General features: G+C 40.2%; 1 long non-coding RNA gene across 2 annotated transcripts in view; it reads right to left on the bottom strand.

Annotated features, from left to right (window-relative positions):
* Positions 1-3,283: 3,283 nt before the first annotated feature.
* Positions 3,284-13,798, bottom strand: part of LOC125467355 (uncharacterized) — a 31,646-nt gene continuing 21,131 nt past the window's right edge. For both annotated transcript variants that reach the window (XR_007250620.1, XR_007250621.1), the window contains exon 3: positions 3,284-4,849. This is a non-coding gene — a long non-coding RNA (uncharacterized LOC125467355). The remainder of the gene's footprint in view (positions 4,850-13,798) is intronic.

Genomic DNA, 13,798 nt, shown 5'->3' with positions numbered 1-13,798 from the left:
AATGTTACAATTTTTAGAAATATGATGGACTCAGAAGAATATTTTTTATCCTCTAATGGAATAGGAGTGTCACTACAAGACCAGCATTTGCTGCCTATCTGTCATTATCCTTAAATAAAAACAAAGTACAGGCGAAAGTCAGCAGTGTCTGGCAGTATCTGTGAAGAGAGAAATCAAATTAACATTTTATTCAGAAGTAAGTACCAGATATTTTGTTTCAAAAGAACGAGTCTTTGAATTCAATGTTTACTGTTTCTCTCTCCACAGATGCTGCAGACCTGCCGAATTTTTCCAACACTTTTTATTTCAGATTTCCAGCATCTGCAGTTTGATTTTGTGTGTCAAGTTGCTGTTGCTCCCTGAGCTACACTGCAGTCTGTGGTGTAGAAAGTGCTGTTAGGCAGGGATGCTGGGTTTTTGATCACGTAACAATGAAAAATTGGCAGTATAGTTCCAAGGTGTGAGACTTGTAGCTGATAGTGCACTGATGAGTCTGGTTCCCTTCATTTTCTAGCTTTCTGAGTGATGGAAGTTGAAGGGTTAGAAGTACTGCCAACGGAGGCTTGTCTTGTTTCTACAGTACACTGTAGGAGGACAGGACTCAGGAGCAGGAGTAAGCCATTCTCCTTCAACATTAAATAAGTTATGGTTGATTCATGGTCAGAACTCCATTTTACTGTTTCCCCCTCTCCCAACCAGCTAATGTATTCTGGGTGTAGAGACACATAGGAACATACTTTGGGTAAAGTACAGTTACTACTATGCACCAGTGATGGAGGAAGTGAATATTTATATGCAATGCAACCAACTAAGTCTGCTGCTTAGTTTTGTGCTGCAATCTCCTTGTAGAGAAATGGTAGGCCACTCTTCCTAACCATCTCTGAGTGAAAACATATCTAGCTCCTTTTTGATAATCAACAGGGAATGTGAAATTTTTTTTAAACAATGGATCTGTGATAGAGGAGGGGTAATGTCACACTCTCACATCAGGATTTAAATCCAAATTTTGGAATGAAGGTTTTTTTTGTTCAGTTTCCTACATTAAAATTAGTGATGTAGTCTCAACCTAGTGCATGTTGGCCATGAGCCAACAGCACAAAATGGTCCCTTATTTAGCACTAATTAGCCTTTCCATTCAGACACTGCAGGGGTGGTTTGTAGCGAAAACAGAAATTTTACACTCATACAGTGGAGGGGAGCTTCTGAGCTTGGGATGCTGGCACTGAATAGAGAGAGTTTTATGTCCTATTATTTAAATCACTGGGCTTTATTTCATGCCTTGTGTTTAAGATTTGGAACCGTTCCATTTTCACAGTGTTAACCACCTTCAGTTTGAATGTAATAACTCTCCAAACGTTTTTTTAAAAACTGCTTTAATTGCATGATGTATGTACATCAAAAACACTAATACAATAGTGAATAATTAGATGACAATATATAACCCAAGGACATGCCCACCTAATTGGACACTTAGTGTAGTTTTATCAAGTTTCTCACTTTAATCCAACCAAATAATCCTCTCCCATCAGCAACAGTTTTGTAATATCTGAAAATGCTCAAACAAAGTATGTTTTTCGTTAAACTTCGATTAATGCTGCGATGACTTATATTGTGGGTAGTTCTCCATTAAAATCTCAGAATAGTCATTCGTTCCTCGAGTGCTCCTGTGTGGCTTTGATTCTGATGTAATGCAGCTCTGGTTTAATGTTCACCATCATCCGAAGTGTAGCCCTCTCCTTCTCCAGGCTGCTCGGATGGAACTAATCCCATCTCCCTCCTTCCCTGAAACTGTGTGCACAGATTTCAGAATCATCTCCCCGTTGTGACATTCCATATTGTGCGTAGGGTCAGAGGTTGTGAGTACTTAACTCTCCATTTGTAACGTGACAGGAGAGAGAGAGCTTCTGAATAGGGTGCTACATTTGCAAACAGCCAACGACAAGTAGATTAAATTACAAAAATGGATACCAATTCAAAGGTGCTGAATCTAGCAATATTTTCAATCATTGCAATTAGAATTCTGGAATATTTCAATAAAATCTACCTTCCTTTTTAAATGTTATCGCCTGCTAGACTGTACCTTTTAAAGATTCTGTTCACATTGTTTCATTTCAGGTAATATGACACTGCTTTCTAACATGTTTGTCTTTCCAAACGACCTGATTTATGTGACCAGTGAAGCTTTTCCTTGTGAATATTTGTATATAGCAATTAGAAAAATTCAGTCAGTTTAGGTTGAAGTAGAATTAATGTATAATTCGTTAATAAAGGATGATTCTGCTCACTGTGGGTATGTTGAGGATGTAAGGGGGAAGGTGCATTCTGTGCTGCAATAAATAGTTCTCGTAACATTTTGGACTCTCTCTGGATGAAAGAGTGTTCTGTAGCTTGGATTCCAACCAAAATGTTTACAACATTTGGCAGGAAAATAATTGAAAAGTTATCAGAAAGACACTGAGGTAGAAAAGTAATAAAATGAAAAAATGCGTTTATACGTCAGGTTCACACTTGAAATGCAAACACTAAACATTCACTTCTTTGTTTGCATCAACAGATGTTCTCCTCTTTTATGGAGTTTTCTGTTTCCATTTGAAGTCCAGAATGTACATCAATGGAATGAAAACTTCTGCTTTCTGAATTGTTACTCTATGACTACATGTGTCTTGCAATAGTTAATATGATATCGTACAATTGGGTAAAAGAAGTAATAAAATATTGTTTCTGAATGTGTGGTGAACAAAGGTATAAACATTAAAGTTGAAAGCAGAATCGTCATTTTCAAAATTAACCCTTTTTATATCAAAAACAGAGCTTAAATAGAATCAGAATTGAAGGGATCAGAAATGTTTTTATATCTTCAACATAAATAGAAAACAAATGACAACTTTGATTTTCTGTCAGATCCTGTACTAGTTAATGTAAACCTATCCAATTTTGGACAGCAATTTATTCTTCCCACAATTAAAATTCTCTTATATTCCAAGTGATGGCTCTTCAAAAAATGTCTCACTTGCTGTACTAGCTGCATTTGTGGGGGTAAAAAGCTAAAAATTAAAATCATTCTTTTTTAAGGGTTGAATATCCAAATTTTGATTTTTCTTCTGTTATGATTGCGGTGGTGAAGTGCTGAAGGCATTGCCAAGAGTCTGCCAATGTACTTTTAACCAAAGTAAAATATTTTTATTCCGAACAAGTTGGAACTATATTACACCATTTGGAGCAAGGTGGAAATATTTAATTATAAACACCAAAAAATATACAAATTCATATTCATTTTGTCCTATCAATATGCTTACATACAGCAAAACATAGTAGAGATCTACCACTATCTCATTACTAAGGCCTTTGCTCAGGCTAGCACAACTGCAACCACTTTCCTTGCAGTGAATTTCTCTGTATTCCTGACCTCTTCAGCTCGTGTATCTTCCTTAAGGCACTATAACAAACTGCCAACTAAATTAATGTGACTTTAACTTTAGAGCAAACATGAGTTCACAAAATTCAGTTTCAAAATTTTTGCATTTCATACCGGGGAGTTTTACAATTCTGATTCCACATGATGGCACACAGACACTTCTAGACGTTTTTTTTCCTCTGTGTCCCTGGACCCTGGTCACTAAGCAATAGCAGCATTTATTTTCCTCATTTTTTAATACATTAACTACCAGCCTTTATCTTTATACTTCACTGTTCAACCTGATTAAAATGCATGTTTTAAAAAAATGCTTCCAGATTTCTCAGCATCAAACTCACAAGGACGATGCCATAAACTTAAACTAAGGCTATGTCTCCCTCCTCTTAACATGCAATATCTAAGTTGAATAAAAGCAAAATAGCCCAGGTGCTGGAAATCTGAAACAAACATACTGGAAAAACTCAGAAGTTCTGGAGAGAGTAACAGAATTAATGCTTTGAGGCCAGTGACCGTTCTTCAGAATAGGCATTTGGTTCGAACTTAGTTATACATTGTTCCTAACATTTCTGACAGTAGTCTCATTAGCCATATGATCTGAAGCTGTATAATTTCTCGGGTTTTATTCTGGATTCATTTCTGAGCAGTTTGATAGAGATACAACAGGAAATCATGGATTCTCATGAGTTATAGCTATCATCAAAAGAAAAGTTTCAAGCACCAAAGGCAAGCCCTGTACAATGGTATTAGATGCCTTTTGTGAACCTTTATGCTTGTGCAACCTTCATCCCCACAGAACTGACTTTCAAAAATTAATATTCTACATTAGTATGAATAACAATTCATCAATTATAACAGGATTTATTTTACAAGGAAAGGATAAAATAATTATGCTGATTGCACATTCATTGTTCTTCACTTGCACAGGATCTTTATTGGAGGAAATGCATATTATACAGTAATACCTAATCTTGCTCACATGGTATAATTCTCACATTTTTAGACAGTATTTTTCCCAGTGTGATTCATGGCGTCAAGGTCCACAGCAACTTTTCTTACATAATCATCCACTGTTCATCTTGTTAATTATTCAACCGCCCCTCATGTCTGTCTCTTGATACGAGATGAAAGGAGGTGAAAATGCTCACCCGTGCTTGGAATTTGCAAAATTGATGTCCATGTGCCTTATTTAAACCCCAGCTGCACATCTGTTCAGTCACTGTAAGCCACGATCCGCACTTCATTCTGCAGTCCCTATATTTTTCTCCCAAAGGCCCAGAAAGGTAAACTAGCACCTTAATCGCTGGCAGAGATCTAGCGGTGCTGCAGAGGAATGGAGTGCTTTCTCCTGCTGACTGGCAAAGGGGGCCACACCACCAGAGACAGTCAGCCTGGGCTGAGAACCACTCAGATCAGTGCGGTGCTCTGGGTGAATACCTGCAATGTAAATGTGTGGAAATCAATGGGAATGTCAGTATGTATCAATGTTTATTAGTAGATTCAGACCTTTCATTCCCACTAGTAAGCCATTTATGGTTTTATGAATACATCATTTAATATTTTTAGGGTGACCCCACCCCATACAGATTTTGCTATTCCAGACACTGTCTAGATTGGCTGGTGGTTACATTGACACCAGATTGAAAGATGAAACAGCAGGGAAAGAGATTTTTTGGCTGAAGGTTCACTATTTTCAAGTTAATTCTTAAGTAACATTCACACTGTATAAATGCCGGATAATGACTATCTCCAATGATAAACTTCGATGCAACACTTATCCCTTGACATTCAATGGCAGTATCATGACTGACCTCCCCATTACCAACATGCTGGCAATTACCATTGATGATAAACTCAACTAGACTCACTATATAACAGGACGTCAGAGGCTAAGGAATCTGCATCAAGTAACTAATCTCCTGATTCCCCGAAGCCTATCCGCCATCTACAAGGTTCAGGATGAGAGCGTGATGGAATACTCCCCACTTGCCTGGATTGGTGCAGCTCCAACAACACTCAAAGAAGTTTGACACCATCCAGGACAAAGCAGCTCACTTGATTGGCACCACGTCCTCCAACATCCATTACCTCCACCACTGATGCTCAGTAGCAGCAGTGTGTACTATCTATAGGATGCACTGAAGAAATTTGCCAAAGATCCTCAGACAGCACCTTCCAAATCCGTCGCTTCCATCGAGAAGGACAAGGGCAACAGATACATGGGAACACCATCACTCCATCCACTCGCCATCCTGACTTAGAAATATATTGCTGGGTCAAAATCATGGGATACCCCACCCCCACCAAGGGCATTGTGGGTCAACTTACAGCATGTGGACTGTAGCAGTTCAAGGCAGCAGCTCAACACCACCTTCTCAAGGACAACTAGGCACAGGCAATAAATGCTGATCAACCAGCAATGCCCATATCCCACGAATGAATTTTTTAAAAAAAGGAGGAAGAATCAGCAACAACATACATTTATACAGGGGTTGAGGTTGGTTGACTCGCCGAGCTGGTTTGTTGTTCCGCAGACGTTTCGTTACCGTGCTTGGTAACATCCTCAGTGCAGAAGATGCACTGCATTGATGATGTTACCAAGCATGATAATAAAACATCTGCGGAACAACAAACCAGCTCGGTGAGCCAACGAACCTCAACACCCACAACCCGAGCTACAAATCTACTCCAAAATTTATACTGGGGCTTTAAAGTAATGCAACTGACCCAGGGTTTCGAAGGCAAAATTCTCAATTTAGTTTTGACACTGAACCACAGAAAGATATTTGGGCAGGTGACCAAAAGCTTGGTCAAAAAGGCAGGCTTTAGGAATACAGAGGGAGAGGTGAAGTGGCTGAGAAGTTCAGGAAATGAATTCCAGATTTTAGGAATTGGCCGCCAAAGGTACAGTACAGTCACCACAGCTGGACCAATGTAAATTGGAGATTCTCAAGAAGCCAGAATTCGAGCAATATTAAAACCTTAAAGGGTCGTAGGGTTGGTGACATTAATAAAGATTGGGAGGATGAGACTTTGAAGAGATTTGTGAACCAGAATGTCAGTCTCACCAAAGATCATTCATTGAAAGATATTGGTTTAGTTCAAAGAGCCTACGATAAATTACGTTACCTTTGTTTAGTCAATGTCTAAACTATGAATAGGAAACCTAGTTTTCAGGTAAAAATTGACAATGTTGTGAATATTTGACTTCATACAGTATTTACATTTTAAACAGTTCTCATAATTTATGGTAAAACAGAATGCCTTGAACTGGGGAATTGTGAAATCATACTCAACCCTGCCTGGAGACCGATGACGGTAATCTGGTTGTCATGGGAAAAAGGCTGAGACAGAGACCTACAGAAATTCAACAGTTTGTGACAAAGAAAGTGCAACGGGGTATTCTGGACAGATGCCCAGACTCAGAGTGACCCGGAAAGGGAGAGAAACTGTTGCTGCTGCTGCACTGAGGAGATTGATGAATCTTAGCCTCAGAGCAGAATGCTGGTGAGAGTGGATTTCCTGTTGGAAGAGTTGGGACTTGTTATGACTTAAAGACCAAGGAGTCAACAGTGTATGCCTCAATGGTGTGGCAGGGAGGATTGATCCTGTTGGAAAGTGCAAGAAATTCCCAAATTAATCCATGAGGCTACAAGTCTGCTGAGAGCATCACATGGTAAATAAACAGGATATTAAGTATTTTTGTAATAAAAAAAACTGTAGACGCTGGAAATCTGCAACAAGTACAGTGGAAGTTTTAAATGTTAGGATTGTGATATTTTCAGCCACAGTTTTTAAAAAAATCTCCTTTCAAACAATGTCAGTTTCTGCAGTAACTGAAGTAAATGCAAGTGTTAGGAATTTGGTAATTCCAGATGACATTGTTTGTTGAACCCAAACTGCCCACCCAACATAACTCTTACCGATTTCCATTCTCATTTATAATGTAAACTGCAAATGTGGCACATTGCACATTCTTTTTCTCTCACATTGTGCTCGCCAACGTCATTGACTATTATGCCACTGAATTTGCAGAGATGTTCATTTTAAAATATCCACTCGTAGCTGAAATATTTCTCTGTAATGTCTTTCTAGGTCATACTCTAATAGAGCAAATAGAATAGATCTGATCATTTCTTTACAATACTGGAAATAATTGAAATGCTTTGCATGCAGTTGCAAATTTTCCACTAGTTCTGGCAGTATAACACAGGTGGCCAATGTCCTTTTTATTTTAAATTAATTTTTAATCATATATGTACCGTTGTAAATCCTCCCAGCCCCATTGCTCTCCCGCCTTCTCTAGCCTCACTCACTCCTCACAGCTCTGCCTAACTGTTTGATTGTTAACCCTGCATTTGCTCTCTTTTGTGCTCTGCTCTTTTCTGTCCCTGGTCTCCTAGAATCAGGGAGTCATACAGTACAGAAGAGGTTCTTTGGCCCATCATGTCTGCACTGACAAAGCCTATTATAAATCAACACTAGTCCCACTTTCCAGGCCTTGACCAATTGCTTTGAATGTTATGACATTTCAAGTACTTTTTAAAGGTTGTGATGTTTCCCATCTCAACTGCCCTCAAATCCCCACCACCATCTGGGTGAAAAACATTATTCTCAGTCCCTTCTAAATCTTTTGTCCTTAAAATTATGCTCCTTCATTACTGACCTTTCAGCTAAGGGGAACAGCTGCTTCCTACCGATCTGGTCCAAATCCCTCAATCTAATATACCTTTATCTAGTCTGCCTTCAGCTTTCTCTGCTTGCAACCTGAGCCTAATGAGCCTCTCTTCATAGCTAAACTGCTCCAATCCAGGCAACATCCTGGTGATTATCCTCAGCATACACTCCAGTGCAATCACATCCCCCCTATCATGTGGTGACCAGAACTGCAAATAGTACTCCAGCTGCTGACTGACCAGAATTTTGTACAGCGCCAACATAACCTCCCTGCTCTTAGAATCTATGCCAAGACTGACAAAGGCAAGTGTCTCAAATGCGTTCCTAACTACCCAATTAACTTGGTAGGGATCATAATACTGAATCACAGAATCCCCACAGTGTGGAAACAGGCCACTCGGCCTAACAAGTCCACACCGCCCCTCCAAAGAGCATCCCACCCAGACCCAGCGTCCTACCCCTACATTTCCCCATGTCTAACCCATCTAACCTAAACATCCCTGAACACTGTGGGCCATTTAGCATGACCAATCCACCTACCCTGCACATCTTTGGACTGTGGGAGGAATCAGGAGCACCCGGAGGAAACCCCACATAGACGGGGAGAATGTGCAAACTCCGCACAGGCAGTCGCCTGAGGGTGGAAGCTCACCCAGGTCCCTGGTGCTGTGAGGCTGCAGCGCTAACCACTGAGCCAGCGTGCCACCCCAATTGTTTGTAGATGACCTGATTCTGGCTCAGGGATTCATAAGTAGCAGAAAGCTACCTCACTGCGATCTATTGAAAGTCATCCTGCCACCTTCAGGATCTATGGACAACTGCCCCAACATCCCTCTGTTCCTCTGAGCTTCCTAGCTGTCTAACTAATAGCAAACATTGTCATGGGCTCCACATCTCTTGCTGAATTTGTAATGTTTCTACTGAAAATTCCTCAGAATTTTTAACAATTCTTCACTAGTTCTTTTTTAAATTAAAAACCAAGGCATTGCAGACACTGGAAAATTGAGACTAACACAGAGAATGCTGAAGAAACTGAGCAGATCTGGCAGCATCTGTGGACAGAGAAGCGGAGCTAATGTTTTGACTTTAGTCCGACACATCTTCAGAACAACGCTGTTTCTCTCTCTCTACAGATGCTGCCAGAATGCAACTTATTTAAAATTAGTTTTCCTTCAGAATGTCAGAATTTTTTTTCAGTCTGAGTAAATTTGAATTTTCCTAATCCTACCTATCTCGTGTAATTTGAATCTTAAAACTGCACAGGAAGCTACTAAATTAAAACAGAAAATGCTGGAGACACTCATACAGGTCAGGCAGCACCTATGGAGGAATATTGTTTTGTTCTGTGTGTATGTGTAGTTCTAGCTGTTGTTTAATCAACCAAGACCATTCAAATTGAAGGAGAGCATCAATGAAGGTGTCCAACACCTCAAGACTTGTCAGGAAAAAGCGGAATCCAGGCGAAAACTGCAAAAGGAGCATGCTGCCACACCAGCACCTCTCCCATCCCTTCCTGTGACCACCTGCTGCTTGAAGTATAACAGAGCTCCAGGAGCCACATTGGCCTGTACAGCCACCTACAGAATTACTCTCAGAGTGGAAGAGAGTATTCCTTGTCTGTGAGGGATTGCCAATGTTGATGATGAATCAACTGTCCAGGGATGTTAAAAGACACCTCTGGAGCAGGTGGGACTTGAGTCCAGAGTGTCCTGGCTGAGAAGTAGGGACAAACCATCACTGCACCATGGGAATCTTCAATTTGTGTCAATCTAGCCTGATTTTAATATTATCAAGCCATTTAATTAGCAAATTAGATTTACTGAAGCAGAAGAACACAAAAAAAATTGAGAATTTTTGAGGAATATTGCATATTCCCCCAATTAATCTGGAAAAAGCAATATCTTCCTGGAAATATGTTTCACCTGCATTTCATTTCAATCTAGTCTTTTGTTTTGTCTTGAAGTTGCAAACAAAAAAATCTTAGTCTAGTTTTGCTAACTCCTGTTTCGAGTGTCCCTATTTAAATAGAAGCTTCTGCACCCTGATTCGCTGCTGGCCTGCAATGTTTAATCAGCGTGGGAGCCCCTTTATACAAGGGACAAACAGACGCTAGTTTGGTTAATTGCCAGAATTTGAGGCATTATTTTGAATAAGTGCGTGCTTCAGATTTGCATATTTTGTTAACTATTTTTTTACTTCAATACGTTAAATGCCTGTGCTTAGTTATTCATGTGTTGCGTTAGTGAAAAGCCCTCGACTAGAGATATGCATCTTGCAGCTGGAGGAAAAAAAATGGATCTGTCGCTAACAAATGGACATTTATTAGGAATGAATAGACTGTTAGTTGGAGTGCAAAAATAGAAGTGGCCACCAGGAGCCCCTCAAAACCAGAAGAAGCCAACTGAAGTGGAGATCTATAAATAGAAACAAAGACACTTCTATACTCAGTGAAAACCAAGAACCCATTCTGGGTCAAGAGAGAAGAAAATGCTTCACTTTTTACATGGTTAAGGCAGAACTGCGTTATTATAAATGAACAATGAAATTACACTTTAAGTAACGGTTAGAGTTTCGCAGATGGGTATCGACATTAAAATGGAATAGAAACAGCTGATTTTACCGTTGTTGACCCCACGTCAATCAATGTAAAAGTATGTGGGTTTTAAATAAATCTCCCAGATAAAGTGTGGAAACGGAGGTGGGGGGTGGAATTTCCTAAAACTTTTCTTATAAGAATTCCAGTCTGTACAGAAGAGCCAATTGTCAAACTACTAAACAAATGTGGTAGGCTGAACATGAGACTGAATGAATTGCACAAAAGATTCAAAATCAGATTTTGAATACATTTTAGATGGGCTAAAGTTTACAAAAAGGCTTAACGTTATTCAAAAATTTCCTTAGCATGTATAATTGAGGAAGAGAAAGAATCTTATTAAACAATGTTTAATTATAGTATCCCCATGTCTTAGCAGGCCATTCTCAGTGTGATATCCACACCAGGAGGCACAGGCTGTGCTGGGCCAGTTGCTGTTACCTGGGCAGTGGAGCCTACAGCAGCAGTGAGAGATGCTGTGGGCTTCACTGCTCCTGAGATTGTGGGGGGGGGGGGGGGGCGCGAGGTGCAGAATATGCACCTCGGACCCCTAGTTGCTCTTGTTATTCTTGTTACTCCATTCTTCCTCCTGCCAACCTCTGGAGAATCTGCATTTGAGGGAGAGGTACAATTTTTGCCTAGCAGTCACTTATTTTCAAAGCACAATAGAATATCTTGTCAATCTACCAGTTACGTGAAAGGAAATAAAACTGAAAGTTTGGATAACTACCTTCCTTCAACCTTCTTTCAATTCTGGACAGGAATGATATTCAACTTGAGACATTTTCTTGGTTTCTCCCTCCACAGATGCTGCTAGACCTGCTGACTATTTTCAGTACTTTCTGTTTGTGTTTCCAATCTCTGCAGTGTTCAGAGTTAACTGTACGAATAGGTGTCTCAAGTTTGATGTTTAAATGTGTTCTCATTTTTCCCCCACATTACCAGTAAATGTTGCTACGTTCTTTTATCAAGTTGGACTGCAAAAACAGAATCAAAACAAAGCTGATGTGACATAATTCTCCAGGTCTGGGTTTGCACTTCTGAAACTGTGGTAATCAAAGGTCATGTTGACTAGTTCATGTCCCCTATTACCAGGACCATTCTGTGTACAATTATTCTATCAGCAATGGTAGAATTGAATGCCACTTTTCCCATTCTTGTGCATCGGTGTGTACAATGTATCAGATACCAATTAGAACAATTCAGTAATCCTGATAATTTTAGAGCCATTGTGATTTGATATTTTTCTCATATTCCCTCCCGGAGAGAGACCTACAAAGGAAGGAATCCTGTTGATCTCAGTAAATCCAGAAACACAGAGACACAGAGAGAGGAGATCTTCACTGAGGTTGATCCAATTATTTAAAAGCTTTGTTCCCCAAACGCAGAGACCCTAGGCAGCTAATTATATTGTGAGGTTCCTCCAAAGCTGTGTTTCAAGGATAAGAATATTTATTATGATCAGACTCAGGTGCAAAACGTGGATTATGTCTCTACAAGTGAGGAACCTCAAATACACTATGTATTCCAGAATCTAAAATAAAATAGTACCAAAACTGCAGCCCAAATTTCTGTTTGTCAAAAATAGGCATTGTCTGAATTAAGACACTGGTTGCTAAGGGTAGCTGAATTCTGGAGTGGAACTCTTCCCTCTAATTTAAACCCATTGTTGGCACTTGAAAATGTTACCCAGGCATCTCGTCCTGTAACAACTGACTGGAGAGCTGGAAATCTGGCACTGGCATCAAACCTTAAACAGTGCGGACTCGGGATAACAAAGGGTGGGGCTGGATGAACACAGCAGGCCAAGCAGCATCTTAGGAGCACAAAAGCTGACGCCTAGGCCCGAAACGTCAGCTTTTGTGCCCCTAAGATGCTGCTTGGCCTGCTGTGTTCATCCAGCCCCACCCTTTGTTATCTCAGATTCTCCAGCATCTGCAGTTCCCATTATCTCTGACCACTGTATGGACTCAGAATCTCTACTGTGTGAAAAGAGGTCATGTGGCCTATCAAGTCTGCACTAACTCTCTAAAGATGATCCCACTCAGATCCCCACCATTAGCATGGCCTATCCTGCACATCTTTGGTCTGTGGGAGGAACCCAGAGCATTCAGCAGAAATCCACACAGTCACTGGTAAAACACACAAACTCCACATAGATAGTTACCCAAGGCTGGAATTGAACCTGCATTCCTGGTGTTATGAGGCAGTGGTGCTAGCCACTGAGCCATCTTGTCTGATTGTGTTTGAGAAGCCGACTAAGCTGAAGTTGTTTGATGATGCTGACAACTTTGATGTTAAATTGAAATTGAAATTCTGATGTAGAAGGATGAGATGAGTGTGTAGACTTAGAAGGTCACCCTCCACTGAAGTCACAGCTGGCTAAATGGGGGTACCTGTCTGGGTTAATGCAAATCATCCAATTGTTGTTTGTGGGATCTTGCCACGTGCAAATTGTCTGCCCCATGACAGTGACACCCCAGAATGCTTCATTGTCTGTGAAGTGCTTTAGTAATGAAAGGAGCTATATGATGACAAGTTTTTCTCTAATCCAAACAAAGAAGAAACATGCCATCATTACAAAGAAGGTGATTCTAACCGTAACTCCACAGTTTTGTTCACATTTCTTGCAAGAAAGAGAAATATAATAAGCAGACGTGTTGGGCTTGGCTCAGTTGTAGCACTGTTGCTAAGTAGCTGGAGTGCAAAACTGCTGGTCAACATTTCAGTGCAATATTCATGGGAAATGCCTGTTGGAGGTGCCATCTTTTGGAAGCATTATTAAAATGAAACCTCATCTACTCTCTTAAACAGACATAGACAATCTTGTTGGACTGTTTGAAGAACAGTAAGGAGTTCTTGATCTGAGTTGCCATCTGATTTGCAAATGTCTTTTAGAGAAGGAAACTTCCTTACCTGATCTGGCCTTCCTGTTACTCTAGACCCACAACAATGTGGTTGACTCTCATCTGGGCAGTTAGGGATGGGCAATAAATGCTGACCTAGCCAGCGATGCCCACATCCTGTGAGTAAATTTTTAAAAAATCATCACTGAGAAGGGTAATCTGCAAGCAATGTGAATAGTTTGCCTGGAGAAACTCAGCAGGTCTGGTAAT

The sequence above is a fragment of the Stegostoma tigrinum genome, chromosome 33 (genome assembly GCF_030684315.1).
Source record: "Stegostoma tigrinum isolate sSteTig4 chromosome 33, sSteTig4.hap1, whole genome shotgun sequence".
Classification (NCBI taxonomy): domain Eukaryota; kingdom Metazoa; phylum Chordata; class Chondrichthyes; order Orectolobiformes; family Stegostomatidae; genus Stegostoma; species Stegostoma tigrinum.
Note: the sequence above shows the minus strand (reverse complement) of the source record. Positions and strands in the feature narration are given on the sequence as shown.